The following is a 20,696-nucleotide window of genomic DNA, read 5'->3' on the forward strand; positions in this document are numbered from 1 at the left end:
TTCGAAGAGCACCTCAGTCCCCAGCAAAACAAAACAATCCCTTGCACCAATTAGCTGCATATTTTGCCACTTATCCTCTTTGTATATATTTTTGAATTCTGTCAAATTATTAGTGTCCTGTTTAGTCAAATAATATATTATTATTATTTTATTATAGAGCTTTTTTTTTTTTTTACAGAAGTGCACTGCCACTGGGGTGCTGACTACATTTTAACTTCTTTGTGGAGTTATGCACATTGTTAAATGCCATGTGAAAAAGCTATATTGCCTACTATGCTGTGTTATGCAGATGCTGCTAGCGTTCAGAAATGAACCACATAATCACTAAAGACCTTGTAATTATAAGACATCTCTGTTGTCTTGCTAGAGAATAACATATCAGACAAGTCTAAACATTTTTAAAACAAATGGACATTTTGTTTGCTGTGCCTGCATCCCTGCCAACACTTCCCAGAAGTCCTTGGGTACACATGTTTTTAAGTGATATTATTATGAACTGGAAGCCTCTAGGAGCAACAAAGGTTTAGCCACAAAATGGTAAACCACGCAAACTCACAGAGCAGGGATTTTTGTGCGTAACATTTGGCTATCATCTGTTGCATCACTCAATACAGAGTTCCAAACTGCCTCTGGAAGTAACATCTGTACAAGAACTGTGTATCTGAAGCTTCATGAAATGGGTTCCACAGCCGAGCAGCTGTACAAAAGTCTCAAATCAACATACGCAATGCCAAGCGTCAGAGTAGTGTAAAGCACGCTGCCTTTGGACACTGAAGAAGTGGAAACGTGTTCTATAGAGTGATGAATCAAGCTTCACTATCTGGCAGTCTGATGGAAGAATTTGGGTGTGGCAGATGCCCGGAGAACTCTACCTACTGGAATGCATGGTGCCTACTGTAAAGTTTGGTGAATGAGAGATATTGGCCTGGAACGTTTTCCGGCATTTGAAATTGGCCCTTCGTTCCAGTAAAGGGCCATCTTAATGATAGAGGGTACAAAGACGGTTTAGAAAAATGGATGCTTTTAATTTTGTGGCAAAAGTTTGGGAATGGTCCTTTCCTGTTCCATCATGACTGGGCCCATGTTTACAAAGTGAGGTCCATGAAGAAATGGATTGATGAGTTTGATGTGGAGGAACTCTAGTGACCTGCACTCAGCCCCATTGAACACCTATGGGATGAATTGGAATGCCTATTGCGAGCGAGACCTTCTCATCCAACATCAGTGTCTCACAAATGCTCTTTTGGCTGAATAGGCATGATTGCCCACAGACACATTCCAAAATCTTGCAGAAAACCTCAGAGGAGTTACTGCTGTTATAATTGCTGCAAAAGGGGGGGGACACCCCAAATAAATGCACATGATTTTGGAATGTGATCCAGCAAGCTCATATAGGCATGATGGGCTGGTGTCCACATACTTTTAGCCATATAGTGTAATTTAAAGGGACAGTCAAGCCAAAATGAAACTTTCATGATTCAGATAGAGCATGCAATTTTAAACAACTTTTCTATTTATTTCTGTTATTAAATTTGCTTCGTTCTATTGCTATCTTTTATTGAAGAGTAAAACTAAATAGGCTCTTAAGAGCTCAGGAGTGTGCTTATGTCTTTAGTACTCTTTGGCTGCCGTGTTTGCTACATTGTATATCAAAGCTACAAATAATGTTGCAAAACACTGCTGCCATAGAGTACTAAAGACACGTGCACCCTCCTGAGCTGTTATGAGCCTACCTAGTTTTACTCTTCAATAAAAGATACTAGATAGAGAACGAAACAAATTTGATAACAGAAGTAAATTGGAAAGTTGTTTAAAACTGCATGCTCTATCTGAATCATGACACTTTCATTTTGACTTTACTGTCCCTTTAATGTGTGCTAGAGTACCTCTACCACACTTAAAGGGACAGTCTAGTCAAAATTAATCTTTCATAATTCAGATAGGGTATACAATTTTAAACAACTTTCCAATTTACTTTAATCATAAAATTTGATTTGTCCTGGTATTCTTTGTTGAAAGCTAAACCTAGGTAGGCTCATATGCTAATTTCTTAGCCCTTAAAGGCCGCCTCTTATCTCAAAGCATTCAACAGTTTTTCACAGCTAGAGGGTGTTAGTTCATGTGTGCCATATAGATAACATTGTGCTCACACCCGTGGAGTTACTTATGAGTGGACACTGATTAGCTAAAATGCAAGTCTGTCAAAAGAACTGAAATAAGGGGGCAGTCTGCAGAGGCTTAGATACAAGGTAATTGCAGAGGTAAAAGTGTATATGATTTTACCAGCACATTATGAGTGTCTGCTGTAAGAGATGAAACCATGACTTTATCTCATCTGTGCTGCCTCACCTGTTCTGTAAACAAGGAACTCGTTGTATCACCGTTACACAGAGTGGTTAAGGCTATCACACCACTTCTCACCTTTCAAGCAGAGATATGAGGCGGTTGGGTCACATGAATGATTACTAGATGCGTATTGTATCATTGCTTTAGACTGAAAGCGCTTGGCAAACAAGCAAGGCTGGGTTTCTAAATGATATTTTTAGCCCACTTTGTGGTTTATCAGTAGTACCATTACAAGAAACTGTTTTTAAAGAATAATATTAACTTATTTTCCATGGAACTTCAGCTCTGTGCATCCACCTCTCTCTATTACTCTGCAAGCAAGCACAAATAGAAAAAGGACTGCCCCACCTAACAGTTTTTTGTTGTGTTTTTTTAAGAAAGAAAAAAAACAAAACAAAGCTCAGTGTAACACATAAAACTAAGGTTATGCAAAGCCAGAACTTTCTAATAACAAGCAATTTACTGAGCTATAAGTCCTAGTCATATACCACCTGGAGTGTTTTGAATCTGTTTATTCCAACATGGGACTGAGGTACAATATCTCCTGAACTGTCTGAATGCTTCTAAATGTTATCATTGACTCCTTCCAGGGTAGATTTGATTTAAATCATGATTTTTAAATCAGTAGTCAGCAAGACCGATTTTTAAATCATGGTTTTCATTTTTATAATACATTTTTTTTATTTTTTAAGATTATTTTTCCCAGTTATATCGGACCATTACTGATTTGGTTATATATCATTAGATATGCATAGATAAATCATTGAAATGAATGAAATTATTGAGAGGTGAACTATCTGCAGTTTAATAAGCTAATTGTTCATATTTGATCAACTTTTCACCTGTCCTTTATTGGAACGAGAAACATGATTACCTTAATAATAGAAATTTAAATAGTTTTATTTACCTAAATAAACAAAACCATTGCCTCAATAATAATTTTTTTTTTTTTTTTTAAACCTGCTTTATTAAGCATATCGTTCAAATATACATAGTCAAAGTACATGTCTTAGCATACGGAATATAAAGGTAAATACACGTACATAATAGTTGTACAATCCAGTTTATAATTAGAACGAGAGGTGATGGAATCAAATTAACACAAAGTACAGTCTCCTATATCTATGAACTAAAGGACTTTAATATCCTAGATTATTTAAAGTCGTACTCAGTGTTGTAAAGCTTGATATTTTAACAATTTTTCAATAACAATTATTCAAACTTATATAAACATATAAATTATTTATTAGATACGTAGGTACACCGGGGAAGGTCAAGGGAAGATTATTTTCTAGTAAGAGAGAGAAAGGCACTGAGAGAGGGGAAGAGAGAAAGAGGAGAGGAAAAAAAAGGGGGGTCTCTAGCAGTTGTCCAGAGGGGAGTATAATTATAAATGGCCATTATCAGTTACAAGTGACGCGTGGGAGAAGCATTCCAGGCAGCCAACATCATTTCATATGTAACCATTTGGTTACTCTTAAAATAATGTAATTTCTCCATTATTAATAATTCCTCCACTGAGGAGGGCCATTCGTGAAATCTAGGAATTTCCTTAGATTTCCACTTTTTTGGGATAAGCTTCTTAGCTCCTGTGAGCATTATCAAGAGAAGGGCCCGGGTGTGAGTGGTTTTAATGTTAAGAAGGTGCAGAAATAGCATTGTTTCAGGCGTGTTAGGTATATGTATGTTTAGTTTAGTTGACATATCCCCAAGAATTGTCGTCAAGTAGTTTGTCAGTCTAGGGCATGACCACCATATATGTATAAGCGTGCCCAGCTCTCCGCATCCTCTCCAACAAGCGGCATTAGCTGATGGAAATAACTGATGTAATCTTGCTGGTGTATAGTACCATCTAGTCAGTAATTTGAGTTGTATTTCCTGCACTTCAGCTGAAACAGAGGAGCGCTTCAACAGTCTAAATGATCTAAGCCATTCTTCTTCATCTATTATGTTATTAAGGTCCCTATTCCAAGCCCTAGTATATGATGGTAATTGTGTATCTGGTGGTATAAGAAGCAGTTTATATACTTTCAAGATCAATCTTTTTGGGCAGAACGCTCCCTGTACATAGTAACTCAAATGGTGTAAGTTCCCTGAGAAAGTTGCCTCTTTTTTTTTTTTTTGTGATACATCAGGTAATGTGATAGTTGGTGGTATCGTAACCAGGATGAGAAGATTTTCCCATATTGTTCCAACCTATTTTGTTGCAAGCGTAGCCTACCCTCCTCCAATGCAAAGTGTAGAATTCCTGCCCTCAAACTGTAAGGTGTGCACATGCGTTTACTTAACTCGTAGTATGGTATTTCAGGATTTTCTATGATTGGTAACATTGGTGAGTTAATGGAAGATATATGTGTGCTTGTGGCAATTAGTCTATCCCATTTGTGCAGGGTCTCTAACGTTAAATGGTATTTATAGAGTAGTTTAGGGCGTCTCGATACAGGTATCCATGCTAGGGTTCCGACATTATGTGTTTTTTTAAGGATTTGTCCATCTATTCTAACCCATTGTTTCTGTGTGGTATTGGGCGACCTCTCGATTAGTCTCTGTAAGAGTATAGCCCGTCTGTACAAAGTCAGGTCAGGGAATCCCAGCCCTCCTCTATCACGGGGAAGATATAATGTCTTTCTAGGTATTCTTGGTATTACACCTGTCCATATAAATTGTTCTATAGTTCTTTGTAAATGAGGTAAAAAGTCTGTCGGTAAGTGGATTGGGACAGTTTGCATTACATACAATATGCGTGGCAATATATTCATTTTAATTAGGCCTACTTTTCCTAGCCATGACAATGACTCATTCCTCCATGAGGACAAATCATTGATTATTTCTTTCCGCAGAGTTAGGTAATTATTTTTATAAAAATCTGAGGGATTTGTGGATAAATATATACCTAAATATTTCAATTTGGAGGCAGCTATAGGGACTTTATAATCTGTAGCCAGAAGCTGAATGTGTTCATGGGGGCTTTATATTGAGTAATTCTGATTTTGAGAGATTTAAATGAAAGTTAGAAAGCGCACCATACTTGTCTATCTCTTTCAGAAGCTCAGGGATTGAAGTATCGATATTCGTGAGAGTATAGCGAACATCAGCGTAAAGCGCTTGTTTATGCTCTGTAGTACCCACCTGTATCCCCTTGATGTTTGGATTGTTTCTAACTTTATGTGCCAACGCTTCAATTGATAGGGCAAAAAGTAATGGCGACAGGGGACAACCCTGCCGGGTCCCATTTGATATAGTGAATTTGTCCGATAAAATTCCATTTAATCTAACCCGAGCATTTGGGGCTGAGTATAACGCAAAGGTCATATTAACAAAGGATTCTCCAAAGTTCATTGCCTTCATGACCTATCTATCTATCTATCTATCTATCTATCTATCTATCTATCTATCGGGTACTTGGAAAGCGCAAACTAATCACCCGTGAGGGTCTCAAGGCGCTATTGAGGGTCTCAAGGCGCTATATATAGCAGAAAAAGCCAATCAACGCGGTCGAAGGCCTTCTCCGTGTCTGTCGAAAAGAGTGCCATAGGCACTCCCTCAACCTGTGCATAGTTTATTAACTGAATCACCTTGTTGGTGTTATCTCGCGCCTCTCTACCGGGCACAACACCTTCCTGGTCCGATGAAATCAGACTTGGAAGATATTTGTTGAGGCGGTTTGCCAGTATTTTAGATAAGATCTTAACGTCCGTGTTCAGTAACGAGATGGGTCTAAAGTTTGCTGGGGAAGTGGGAGGTTTACCCGGCTTAGGGATGACTGCAATATGTGCTTCAAGCATTGTGCTGGCGATTGAGGGGTTTTCTACCAAATTGTTAAAGAGTTGGAGCATCAGGGGGCCTAAGGTTTTAATGAATAATTTATAATATCTAGGAGAGAACCCATCTGGTCCCGGGCTCTTTCCACAAGGGAAATCCTTAATGGCCTGGGCGAGTTCCTCTGCAGAGATAGGTGTGTCAAGGCTATCTCTGTGTTCAGTTTCTAATTGTGGTAATTCTAGTGCGGCTAAATATTGATCTATCATTAATTTTTTTTTTAGTCACTGTGCTATTGGTTTGGTCAATAGTTCCAGTCGTGTGTGTTATATTATATAACGCCTTATAGTAAGAATGGAAAGAGCTTGCAATTTGTTTACTGCCTTTCAGTGTAGTTCCGTCTGGATTTTGTATAAAATGTATATGTGTTTTAAGTTGCTTTCTACGTACAGCTCTAGCCAATAATGTCACAGGCTTATTGCCTCCCTCATAGTATTGTTTCACTGCCAAGGTCTTACGCTGGTAAGCCTCCGTTAGGTGTGCATTAATTTATTTTCTAGCATTCTCCAAGTTTTTTCTAGTGTCCGTGTCTAGTGGGTTTCTCTTGTGTGTTTCTTCTAGTTGTGCAATAGCTTTTAATAGTTGGGTATGTTTTAGTCTGTGTTGTTTATTGAGACGTGCTTTATGCTTAAGGAATTCTCCCCGTATTACACACTTATGTGCTTCCCAAAAATTCATGGGTGAAGTTTGTGGGGGGTTGTTGTGCGCTAAATAATCAGTCAAAGTTTTTTGGATTTCTGACTTTATTATAGGGTTGTCCAATAAGGTATCATCTAGTCTCCAGATATGTTGTAGGGGGAAGGTCAGGCCATTGTATAGTGCATGTGACAGGTGCGTGATCTGACCAAGTTATAGGTCCAATAGAGCAGGATGTGATCATGTCAAGCCCAGTCGTGTCGGTAAAAAAAATAGTCTATACGAGAATATTTATTATGTGGGGGAGAGTAGTATGTGTAATCCCTACTTGTTGGGTGCAAAGATCTCCATGTGTCATGTAGTAAGAGATTTGAAATCGTTGTCTTAACTGATTTAATTATTTTGGCAGGGGTACTAGCCGAGCCATTTGACGTGTCCATTTGCGCGTCCATGGTTAGGTTAAAATCACCAGAGAAACACCGGGCCCCTCGCAAGATCTAAAAGTAGCTTTGAAATTTTAGTAAAGAACAGGTGCTGGTCAGTGTTTGGGCTGTAAAGGGTGGCTAAGGTTATTGGGTGCTCATATAGCAGGCCTGTCAAATAATAACAATTTTAAATATTTTTTTTTTAACTAAAACAATAACCTATTTCATTTTAATGCTTGCCCTGCCCTCCTCACACATAGGTCCTTGTGCAGATCTATTCCACTCACTTCTATTCATTGAGCTTCTTGAAACTTAGTATGTGTTGATTCTGTGTACATAGATTTACAGGGGAGCAATGGCATTAAAGGGACAGTAAAGTAAAAATTAAACTTTCATGAGTAATTACTGTTGGGAATATCACTCCTGACCATTAGGAGGAGGCAAAGAGCACCACAGATAAAATGCTAAGTATCACTCCCTTACCCACAACCCCCAGTCATTCTCTTGGCCTTCGGTGCATGGAGGAGGTGAAGTTTAGGTGTCATTCCTTGTAGTGGTGGCTTTATAGCAGTTAGTACCTCTTTACAAGTTCCTAACAATTGCTGCCCTAGTTTAGAAAGCCAGAGCTGGCTACTCTGCTCCTTTCTTTTTTCAAAGGTCTCTGTGAGGAACTGTGTCTTCTCATACCTTCTAACTGTCTACATGCCGGACAGCGGAACAGGTAAGTGCTTTTTCTTCCAGTTGGGGAGACCATGCACTTAAAAAATTAAGACACTTCTTTTTTTATTGGGACATAGATAATCCTGTTGTATGGTTTACACTGAGGCATGAAGCAGGCACTGTAGCATGTGTGAGACTAACATTTAAACTCTTTAAAAAAGAAAGAGTAAAATGTTTTTATTAGGCTTTATTTTCTGACACATATTTATTTGATAAAACAATTCAAATTTAAGCTGAAAGTAAGGCTGAATTTTCTATTTCAGCAGCTTATTCATTTCCCCTTTGCTTTAAAATAAAACAATGAAACATTTTAAACTGTCCGGTTTGAAAAAACTGATATTTCTGGTACTCAGTGTACCAGGAAGTAGTGCCTTTCTGTATCACAGCAGTAATTTGAGCTTGGCAGTTGCGGTCACATGACCGACTTTACTTTATAACATTTCTGAGAAAAAAGTAGTTTTTCTCCATTTCTGGGTGATCCGGTCTTAATTCGTAGTGGTAAGGCACCTCAGTAATTGAGGTGTGGGATTGCCTGAGGGGTATTTTAGAAGTTTATTTGATGTTTAGTAAAAGTTGTTTTTCTTAACTTTTCTCACATAATTTTAGCTGGGGATCTATCCTAATTTGGGATAAAATTTAAAGTGTATTTTTCCTTGGCTTATTTTAATTGAATATTATTTTTTTTTTAAACTTATCTGTACAAGTTTATTTACTGTTTCACAACATGTCTGATATGGAGCAAGAGCCTGCTCCTCATGAATTCATGCTTATTATGTTTAGATGCACAAATTGCTATGCAATTTTGTTCGTCATGTGTCAAGAAAACCTTGCAAAATAAAGGTCAAATTTTTTATCGTAATGTATTTTTTAGGATGATGCTGTTAAAATAATACCTCAGCTTTCTCCTGCTACATCATGCAGTGCCCTGCGGTTCCTCTATAACTCCTAGTGGAGTTTATTTAAATGCAGAAATTGCTGCCCAGGTATCTTCAGCTGTATCTGCGACATTAGCTGCCATTCCCAGATTACAGGGAAAACGCAAGAGGAAATATAGAAATTCAGAAAGTAAGGTGCCTGTCCTCAGTTCTGCTTCCCAAGTTGCCTTCAGATTCGACAGTATTATTGCTTCTTCTGAGACTGAGGTGGTATTCCACGAGCTGTGTCCTCTTCTTGGGCTTTCAAAAATGAAACTTCTGTGGAACAAATTTGCAAGGCTGCAACTTGGTATTCTCTACATACTTTTTCCAAATTTTTATATTTTTGCCTCGGCTGTGGCTTCTTTTGGGAGAAAGGTTCTTCAAGCGGTGGTGCCTTCTGTTTAGGACTGCCTGTCTTGTACCTACCTATTTATCCATGTCCTCTAGCTTGGGTATTGGTTTCCAACAGTAATTACTCAAGCCGTGCACCATATCTTAGGAAAGAAAAACAAAATTTATGCTTACCTGATAAATTTATTTATTTCTGGATATGGTGAGTCCATGGCCCACCCTTTATTTTAAGACAGTTGTTCTTTTGACTATAACCTCAGGCACCTCTACACCTTGTGTTACTAATTTTTTTACATTTCCCTTCGGTCGAATGACTGGGGGTTGTGGGTAAGGGAGTGATACTTAGCAGTTTTACTGTGGTGCTTTTTGCCTCATCCTGCTGGCCAGGAGTGATATTCCCAACAGTAATTATTCAAGCCGTGGACTCACCATATCCGGAAATAATAAATGTTTTTATCAGGTAAGCATAAATTTGTTTTTTCTTTCATAAGACATGGAGCGTCCACAACGTCATTCCAATTACTAGTGGGATATCCAACTCCTGGCTAGCAGGAGGAGGCAAAGAGCACCCCAGCAAAGCTGTTAAGTGTAACTTTCCTTACCCATAATCCGCAGTCATTCTCTTTGCCTCTGTCAAAGGAGGTTGTGCAAAGTTGATGTCTGAAGATATTAATCCTTTTATGGGTACTCTTCCCTGCAAGCAAGGATTGGGGTCTAGCTTTGTCCATGTCAATCTCTTTAGTAAGAGTAGTGGTGGCTTTTAAGCAGTTAAAAGGCGACACGGTAGTCTTTGCTTTGCTTTTAACATTTTGCTGCCCCTTTGCGGAAAGCCAGTTATTTTCTCTGTTCTTTCTTTTTCTACACGTCCATGACAGGGATCGAAGTGCCTGTCACACCTACGTAGCAGCATCTGTCCTGCAACTGGATCTCAGGCAAGTGCCTTATCCTTCTAGGTATGAAGGGCAGCAGCATAAAGCATCCTCTTTATGATCTAAATTGGGGCATATATCCTTTATAAGAAGGATACTTAGGACAGATTATGACAATGGGACATATATTTCCTAATGAATAAGGATACTTTATTTGGAGGACATACAGTTATGGGTTAATTATTGAGACGTTATTTGGCTGGAGGGACTCAAATCTTTATTGAAAGATAAAGATCAGGAGTGGTGTTTTTTTTTTACTGGAATACAGGGTACGGTGTTTGTCTATTCTGGCATATTTTGACAGACCGTTTTAGAGGCTTATTTTTATCAACTGTAAATCTGTGAGCAGTTTTATTTTCGTGCTCTTTCTAGTGGCAGTTAGTTTTTCACTTTGCTCACGTGACGCTCGCACTTACGGTTTTCTGGAACAGAGCCTAGTGAGTTTGCAGGGCTCTATCGGATGCTAAGTTTTAATATCCTTTTTATAAACGCTTTTTTCAAGCAAGAAGGAGAAGATCCTTACAGAATAGTCTTGTTTTTCCTCTGTCTGGTGGGGTGTCAATTCCTGTCCGGTAGGAGCTTCAGGCAGTCTAAGAGGTTGCTTTGAATGATTCTTTGTTTGCAAAAATTACAAATTCTAATATCTGTTTAATCTGTAAAATGGATTCAGAGTTAGACCAATCTATGTCTATTGATAAATGCTTACTATGTTTGGAGGCTCAAATTGTTTTGCCAATGCAATTTTGTTCCTTATTTTTATCCAAAACTTTAAAATTTAAAGACAAATTACTCCCTTCTGACCCAAATGTCTCTCTGGATAATGCTGTGCGTTTATATGCCTAAACTTTCTCCTCAAACGTCCCAAGCCTTAGTTGTTTCCCATACTGTGCCTTCTGTGTTCTCTCAACCACCTGGGGGTGTTTATTTACCTGGAGATTTTGCCGCTCAGATTACCTCTGCAGTAACAGCGGCTTTGTCAGCTTTCCTTTCTTCGGGTAAGAGAAAATTGAAACATTTGACTGCTAGTAAGGCTTCTGACCCCTCTAAATCTGCGCTGGTCAACCTTTCTCAATTGTCTGATGAGGAAAATACTTCAGTAGCTTCTGAAGGTGAAATTTCAGACTCTGACTCTTTGGCGGTGAAATCTTCAGAGGTTAATTTTTAGATTTAAGCTTGAACATATTCGGTTACTTCTGAAGAAGGTTCTAGCTTCTTTGGACGACTCTGAACCTTCGGTTGCTGCCAACCCTAAGACGTCTTCTAAGCTGGATAGAGTTTATGATTCACCTTCTTCTGGTGTTTTTCCTGTTCCTAATAAAATTTCAGAAGTTATAGCACAGGATTGGGATAAGCTAGGGGTCCCGTTTTCCCCTTCCCGTGACTCCATTCGAGACTCATGGCGCACCATTCCTAAGGTAGAAGGTGCTAATTCTACTCTAGCTAAGAGAACTACCATTCTTATAGAGGATAATTGTTCTTTTAAGGATACTATGGATAAAAAGCTGGAGGCTTATTTAAAAAAGATGTATGTCCATCAGGGTGTACAGTGGCAACCTGCGGCAAGTATTGCCACAGTTGCGGGAGCAGGTGAGATATTGGTGAGATGCCCTGTTTGATCTGATTTAAGAAGAGACTACAGTAGAGGAGATCCAAGACCGGATCAAGGCTCTTAAACAGGCCAATAACTTTATCTGCGATGCCAACATGCAGGTAATTAGACTGGGAGCTGGAGCTAGCCTATAAGGGTAAAACTTTCTTTGAACCTGGTCTAGCGGAGATCATTTCAGAGATTACAGGTGGAAAGGGATCTTTCCTACCTCACGACAAGAATAATAGACCTAAGGGTCGTCAGACTTCTAATTTTCGTTCCTTTCGGAATTTTAAGGGACAGAAGTCCTCCTCTGCTTCTTCCAGACCAATCCAGGTCCTCTTGGAAATCCAGCCAACCCTGGAATAAGGGAAAACAAATCAGCATGAAGGGTCTGCCCCGATCCAATTTTGGATCAGGTGGGGGGCAGGCTTTCTCTTTTTGACAGGCTTGGATACGCGATATCCCAGATCCATGGGCTGTGGACATTGTATCTCAGAGTTACAAAATAGGATTCACGTCTCACCCTCCAAGGGGCAGATTTCTTATATCAATACTATCCTCAAACCAGTTAAAGAGGGTTCAGTTTTTCAAGATGGAAACTATTCTTTCCATTCTTCCATTGGTTTATGTCGACCATAGACCACCTGAAGGACACGTACTTACACGTTCCGTTCCACAGGGATCATTACCAGTTTCTATGGCTTTCCTTTCTGGACAAGCATTTCCAGTTTATTGCTCTTTCCTTTTGGTCTTGCCACAGCTTCCAGAGTATTCACAAAGGTTCTGGGAGCTCTATTGGCAGTAATCAGATCCCAGGGAATTGTGGTTGGCGCCTTATCTAGACAACATTTTAGTTCAGGCGTCATCTTTGCAACTAGCAAAATCTCATACAGAAATGTTATCTTTTCTACGTTCCCACGGGTTGAAAGTGAATCTGGAAAAGTGTTCTCTAGTTTCATCTACAACAGCGATTTTCCTAGGGACAATCATAGATTCTCTCTCCATGAAGATTTTCCTGACGGACATCAGAAAATACAAACTTCTGGATTCTTGCCTTTCCCTCCAGTCTGCTTTTCGTTCATCAGTGGCTCAATGCATGTAGGTGATTGGTCTGATGGTGGCTTCTATGGACATCATCCCTTTTGCTCGGTTCCATCTGCGACCACTACAGCTTTGCATGCTCCGTCAATGGAACGGAGACCGTTAAGATTTATCACAGAGGACTATTCTGGACCCCTATCAAGACTCTTTCGTGGTGGATTTCCCAGGAAAATCTATCTCGGAACTTGTTTCCTGAGACCTTCCTGGGTTATTGTGACTACGGATGTCAGGCTGGGGAGCTGTTTGGGGTTCTCTGAAGGGTCAGGGCCTGTGGTCTCTGGAAAAGTCCTCTCTTCCCATAAACATCTTGGAGTTGAGAGCAATCTTCAATGCCTTGACAGCTTGGCCTCAATTATCTTTAGTCCGGTTTATCAGATTCTAGTCGGACAACATCACCTCAGTGGCTTACATCAACCACCAGGGAGGTACTCTGAGTTCCTTAGCAATGAAGGAGGTAACTCGCATTCTGCAGTGGGCGGAAACTAGCGATTGTCTGCTATCTGTCATCCACATTCCAGGAGTGGACATTTGGGAGGCGGATTTTCTAAGCAGACAGACTTTTCATCTGGGGGAGTGGGCTCTCCATCCGAAGGTGTTCTCCAGGATAACCCTCATGTGGGGGGTTCCAGAATTGGATCTGATGGCGTCTCGTCAGAACGCCAAGCTTCCAAAGGTCGGTTTAAGGTCAAGAGATCCTCAGGCCGCCCTAATAGATGCCCTAGGGGTTCCTTGGGATTTCAGATTAGCTTACCTGTTTCCTCCTTTTGCTCTCTTTACACTAGTCCATTGCTTGTATCAAGCAGGAGAGAGCATCTGTGATCCTATTAGCTCCTGCCTGGCCTTGCAAAATATGGTTTGCAGATCTGGTGAAGATGTCATCTCTTCCTCCTTGGAAGTTACCTCTGAGGAAGGACCTTCTCATTCAGGGTCCATTCCTCCCTCCAAATCTAGATTCTATGAAGCTGACTGCTTGGAGATTGAACGCCTAGTCTTGTCTAGACGCGGTTTTTCAGAGGCAGTCATTGATACTATGCTTCAGGCTCGTAAACCTGTTACTCGTTAGATTTACCGTAAGGTATGGCGTAAATACCTTTTTTGTGTGAAGCTAAAGGTTTTTCTTGGAGTCGGGTGAGGATTCCCCGAATTTTATCTTTTCTTCAGGATGGCCGGAAGAAAGGTTTGTCGGTCAGTACTCTGAAAGGTCAGATTTCTGCTCTGTCTATCCTTTTGCACAAATGTCTGTCAGAATTACCAGATGTTCAGGCTCTGGTCAGAATTAGGCCTGTGTTTAAACCTGTTGCTCCTCCTTGGAGCCTTAACCTAGTTCTTCGAGTTTTGCAGCAGGCTCTGTTTGAGCCGATGCATGTTGTTGATATAAAGTTGTTATCTTTGAAGGTTTTGTTTCTCCTTACTATTTCTTCCGCTCGCAGAGTCTCTGAACTTTCAGCTCTGCAGTGTGATTCCCCTACCTTATCTTTCATGCAGATAAGGCGGTCCTTCGTACTAAATTGGGTTTTCTCCCTAAAGTGGTGTCGAAACATTAATCGGGAAATTGTAGTTCCTTCTTTTTGTACTAATCCTTCTTCTCAAAAGGAAAGTTTTACCTTCAAGCTACTAAAGATTTTATGCAAACTTTTGTCCTTTTTTTTTTTTTTTCTCCTCTGGGAAGCGTAAAGGTCAGAAGTCCACTTCTACTACTCTTTTTCCTTCTGGTTAAGAAGTATGATTCGTTTGGCTTATGAGACTGCTAGACAGCAGCCTCCTGAAAGAATTACAGCTCATTCTCTTTTTTTTCTTGGGCTTTCAAAAATGGAGCTTCTGTGGAACAGATTTGCAAGGCGGCAACATGGTCCTCTTTGCATACATTCTACAAATTTGATACTTTTGCCTCTGCTGAGGCTTCTTTTGGGAGAAAGATTCTTCAAGTGGTGGTGCCTTTTGTTTAGGTCCTCCTGCCTTTTTCTCCCTCCCTGTTCATTTTGTGTCCTTTAGCTTGGGTATTGGTTCCCAATAGTAATTGGAATGATTTTTAGGAAAGAAAACAAAATTTATGCTTACCTGATAAATTTCTTTCTTTCCGGACATGGAGAGCCCACAGCCCCACCCTCTTTTTTTTTTTTTTTTTTTAATATAATTCGGCAGTTTTTAAAAAAAACCTCAGGCACCTTTTCACCCTTGTGTTTCTTCTTTTTCCATTTTCTTCGGCTGAATGACTGGGGATTATGGGTAAGGGAAGTTACACTTAACAGCTTTGCTGGGGTGGTCTTTGCCTCCTCCTGCTGGCCAGGAGTTGGATATCCCACTAGTAATTGGAATGACGTTGTGGACGCTCCATGTCTTATGAAAGAAAAAACTAAATTTATGCTTACTTGATAAAAACCTTTTCACCCTTGTGTTTCTTCTTTTTCCATTTTCTTCGGCTGAATGACTGGGGATTATGGGTAAGGTAAGTTACACTTAACAGCTTTGCTGGGGTGGTCTTTGCCTCCTCCTGCTGGCCCGATACATGAAAAAGCCGAACTCAGACGTTATGGACTCTCCATGTCCGGAAAGAAAGAAATTTATCAGGTAAGCATACATTTCAGTTGTTTTTTTGCTCCATTCTATGGGGGAATACGTTATTGCTCACACTATAATCTGAGTTCGGCTTTTTCATGTATCGGGCTAGTGCTAGAGCAGAAACGGTTTACTTTTAACTTGTAATACAAGCGCTCGCAAAAAGCTTACTTCCAGCGGAGTTAGAGCTTGAGCGGGATCGTTAAATACCGCTTCACTTATAATCTGGCCCAATATGTGATTATATTTTCAAGATAGTAAAAATATCTAAAATAATCTCACAGAAACGCCTGGGAGAACATGACACTGTGAATGGATTAATGGAAATAACGTACCAAAAAAAGTAAACATCACAGCCATTAATACAGCATTTTGCTAAATAATTAAAAACAAATATACAGTATATATTTTAGGATGAATAACTATAATATAATATATCTTAAATAGACACTGTCTTTTAGATTTTTTGTAAAAAAAATCCTATTTAAATAAACTGATTCCTTAGCATTCTTAGGTGCAGATTTACCTGCACACTGGAACATCTCTCTATACGGTTTTATTAACAGTTCAATGTGCCTTTTTAACTGTATTTTTGTTTTTTGAATTAAGAAATGATGATGTAATAAATCTTTAAAAAAATGAGGGGTCATGTGTACCTTCAAAGGGTTTAATAAACACATAGTTAAAATCAGCTTCAGAACATCAATGCACTACTGCGACCTAGCTAAATACAATGACTGGAGGCATACGTGTATAGCCACCAATCACCAAATAGCCTCTAGTAGTGCATTGCTTCTCCTGAGCATATTTAGATATTCTTTTGGACAATGGTATTTAGAGAACAAAGTGAATTTGACAATATAAGTAAATTAAAAAGTCTCTTAAAATTGCCTCCTTTTTCAGCCAGGAAAGTTTCATTTTGACTGTGTAGATGCCTGTATGCAGGGCATATGAATAGACTGGGCCGGTCGCAAATGGCGTAAAAATGTTTACTTGCCCACAAGAAATTTAGACGTTACCAGCCCGAGCGGCGACCTGACATTCTAAGTGGGATATAAGAAGCAATAATAAAAAATGTCAAATTGCTTTTCACATATGCGCACACACGGTAAAGGAGGGTAGAAAGGGGAGGTTCTTTCTGTTAAATGCATTCAAAGACCTCCCCTTATCTCCATGGCTCTTGGTCTCTTCCTTGTCAGTTGCTATTTCCCACCCCTAAAGTTGTCTGCGCGGGAAGACATCCTGCTAGAGCGGTGTTTATTCTCTGTGTATGAATGAAGTAAGGGATAAAGTAAGGGGTAAAGTGACTATATAGTTATGGTAGGCAGCTTTCTCACGTACATTATGCTGACGTAATCCAGGGTCCTCTGCAGTACTTTAGCACAATGTACACGATCAAGCTGCCTACCATAACAATATAGAGCAGTGCACATTTTTTCTGGATGCTATTAATGCTCCAAAAACTGACTTTACCAATCCAATTAGTAGAGAACATACCATTTCCATGCACCCAGTCAAATCTGCTAGCCCGGCACTGACAGTCGCGCTAGTAGTTGAAAGGCAGCTGGGCAGAAGGGGGGAAAAAAGTATTTTTAAAATGCTCGTTATGTCACTGTTCATTGTCCAGATAAATGCAGTACCGCTCACAGCGCTATAGGGTGAAGTATGGCAGCATTAAATATACTTAGTCAATCATAACCCCCCACGTATTCTGAAGTAAAAAAAAAAGCTCAATTATATATATATTTTTTTTAGGGGGAAAAAAAGTCAAGACGTACATACAGTATTACAAAGATAATATCCCTGTTTTTTTCTACCTAGTGATAGAAAAATATTTTCTAAAGTTAAAGCCTTTTTATTAAGTCCCAAATAGGGCAGGGCATTCAAATTTGGACCTCTGTCTGCAATGCTTTATGGGATTACAATAACACTATTTATATTGCCTTTTTACATAAGATATATATATATATATATATATATACTACATGCAGATACGCATGGGCGACTAAAGTTTCTTGCGGGCTGGTAAGTTTTTTTTGTCATTTACTCGCCCGGTGGGCGAGGGGAGTTTTTGGGTATTCATAGGCCCTGTGTATGTATATATAATAAACATATTCATAATTGCTACTAAATCTAAAGGGTCTCAAATCAGTTAAATATTTTTTTAGTATGTGGTTACTGGGAGTTGTTACATATTTGCAGAGGTTTACAAATTTTTATATAAAAATGAGTCAATACCCAGATAATTGAAGCATCAAATATGCATTTTTAGGAAAGATTGTGTAGACAACTCCAGAAAGTTTGGAGCTTCCATTGTTTGTCAAGACTTGACTATTCATGATATTTGTTGTATGCCAACTATATTTATTCTTGTCTCTTTTCCTTTCTTTATAGGCTAAACAGACATTTTAACTGTGAACTTCTTGCCTAATTGAAGTGCTTCTCTCAAGTTATAAAAAGTCTTTCAGCAAGGGGAAATACTAAACTGGTAAAGTGAATTTATTTTACTTGTCAGAAGCTAGGCCAAGGTTGTCTAACTTAATTCCCATGGTCACAGTGTGACCATCCAGTGTTGCTAATGTTATGTTTTTTTCTTTCATAACGTGGTGAGAGTCCACAAGTCATTACTCCTGGGATTCAACTCCTGGCCAAGAGGAAGCAAAGATTCCCAAAGCTCTAAAAGCTCTTAATCCCTCACACCTCTTTGGTATTCTAGTCTTATCTTTGCCTCCCAGGAGGAAGGTGAAGAATTGAGGTGCTCCAGATCCTTTTTTAATAATGGTCCTCAGAATGATTTAGGCCCATGTTTTTCCCTCGGAGAGCTGCTACTGAGAGACAGAGGGGGGATAGGAGTATAGGGCAGTGACAGAATTACTTCCAGTGAAGTAGTTTGTCACAAGCCTGCCACAGTTGTCAAGGGGACCAGTGATATACTCCACACTGTTGTAAAGTTCTCAGCACTGGATGGGCTACTGAAATTAATCATTTCTGCAGCTTGTAAGCACGGCGGAGGGGGTGCTTCTCAGGTAAGTTGACACATTTGCACTCACATAGCCCACAGGCCATGGGACATTATTTATTACATATATTACCACATTCACATTAGACTTTATCATGTAATATTGTCTGTTTTTTATGGAGACTTTAGGGGGCAGTGAGGACCTCTTTATTTGAGATAACACAAAACATTTTTTGCAAATTTATTTTTTATTAATCCATATATATTATTGAAATTTTACTGGTGGCATTTTTTGTTATTTTAACAGGGATGTGTGTGTGTGCACGCTCCTCTCTTTCATTTAGCATGCTCCCTATCAGTTATTTTGGCAGTGCTGTGTGTGTGCAATCGGTTTACAGTTAATGCACTGCCTTTAGTTAAGTAGCGCGTGCCGGCTGTACTATGCAGCTATTTTTTCTGACTCGTACTCCTGAGCTGCTCTCCCTTGCCTGGTTAGTGAGCTTCTTACTTTTATGCAGATTTCTGAAGGGGATATTTCTGTATGTCAGCACGTTAGTTAATCCTTTAGCCGCCAAACTAACAGCCAGCATTTGCTGTTCAGATAGAGCTTCTGGTGTTGGCCTACAGCTGCACTATGGTTTTTTATTCTCCCTTATCTGTGTGAAGGTGGTAAGATTACCTTAATTCTTTTAGCTTAATTTCAAGAGCAGAATTAAATTTTTATTTATTGCAAATTTAGTTTATTTAGTGTGTATGCTTGTTAAAGGCGTCTTTATTACCTGTGTGTTATTCTATTTTCTTCTTATTCTCTGACTTTACTGTCTTAAGTCCCTGATAAATGTTCTGTTTGTCTCCAAAAAATATATATTTGAAGAATTTGTCTCAGTGGTGTTATTCTGTCTGTTATTTTACTTAAAGGGACAGTCTAGTCAAAACTAGACTTTCATGATAGGGCTTGCAATTTTAAACAACTTTCCAATTTACTGTTGTCCTCAAATTTGCTTTGTTCTCTTGGTATTCTTTGTTGAAAGCTAAACCTAGTTTCTCATGCTAATTTCCAAGCCTCTTATCTCAGTGCAGTTTTTCACAGCTAGACAGCGCTAGGTCATGTGTGCCATATAGATAACGTGCTCACTCCTGTGGAGTTAATTATGAGTCAGCACTGGTTGGCTTAAATGTAAATCTGTAAAAAGCACAGAGATAAGGGGGCAGTCTGCAGAGGCTTAGATACAAAGTAATCACAGAGGTAAAAAGTATATTAATATATGTTATATACCATGTTGGTTATGCAAAACAGGGGAATGGGTAATAAAGGGATTATCTTTTGAAACATTAAAAATTCTGGAGTAGACTGTCCCTTTAACTTAAAATGTAGCATACTTGAACTGTCCCTATTAATTTGAATTTAGATCCTTTAGAGGGTAGATCCTATGATTACTCAGTTATTCAATTTAAATGTATTTTTTGCAAGCTGTACCCTATTATCCAACAGCTCAGCTTTGCAATTGCTGCACGGATCACCTAATGCATGCTAATCAGTCAACTGCTGCACTTGCCTCTAAAGGGAACTGCCCTTTCTTTATTTCTTCTGTACAAGAGAGTTCTTCAGATTTCACTGCATGGTTTAAAGATTTTGTGCACTAAACTGTTTCAGAGATGGTGGCGCCAAGGCTTCCTCCAAGCATGCGCAAAAGAGTCTCTAACAAGCAACCTGTCGCTAATTTATCTAGCAATTCTGAATCTCTAAAGATCAGATCTGTAACATCTCAGATCAGGATACAGAATCCTCCTCTCTTATGTTCAAACACTGTTTATTAAAGGAGGTTTTATGTATTTTAGGGGTACAAGACCCTAAGCCTTCTGAGGAAAAATCCATCAAACAATTGGATCTGATTTGGCTCCATAAGTTTTTCCAGTTCCACAGGTGATTACTGTGATAATTTCTCAAGAATTGTCTAAGCCTTGTCTTCCTTTTTAATCCATCTTCAGCGTTCAAGAGACTGCTTCTCTTACCGGGTTCTAGTATAGAGCTTTGGGAAACCATATCTAAGGTTGATGGTGCAATTTTCACCTTTAGAGGATATTACAACTTTTAAAGAATCTATAGATGGAAATTGAGTCTTTTAATAGAAGAGCATTTTTACAACCAGATAACATGTTCCAACCAGCTATCAGTATTGTTTGTGTTGCAGCAGCTGCTACTTTTTAGTGTGGCAATCTTTCTGAGCAGATCTCAGAAGATTCTATAGATGAAGATTTTTAAAATAGTTTTAAACTTCTTAGGTCAGCAAATGCTTTTATCTGTGATGCTATTGTTAACATAATTTGTGCCAAAAAATATGGCCT

At 39.1% G+C, this 20,696-nt stretch overlaps 1 protein-coding gene across 2 annotated transcripts in view; it reads left to right on the top strand.

The window, feature by feature from the left end:
* Window positions 1-20,696, top strand: part of ABHD2 (abhydrolase domain containing 2, acylglycerol lipase) — a 198,839-nt gene that overhangs the window by 10,452 nt on the left and 167,691 nt on the right. The window contains exon 2 of one of the 2 annotated variants that reach the window (XM_053717665.1): window positions 17,786-17,879. The exons of the other annotated variant lie outside the window; for it this stretch is intronic. The gene's annotated coding sequence lies outside the window, so the exon portion shown is untranslated. The remainder of the gene's footprint in view (window positions 1-17,785; window positions 17,880-20,696) is intronic. 2 annotated transcript variants of the gene reach the window in all.

The sequence above is a fragment of the Bombina bombina genome, chromosome 6, assembly GCF_027579735.1.
Source record: "Bombina bombina isolate aBomBom1 chromosome 6, aBomBom1.pri, whole genome shotgun sequence".
NCBI lineage: Eukaryota > Metazoa > Chordata > Amphibia > Anura > Bombinatoridae > Bombina > Bombina bombina.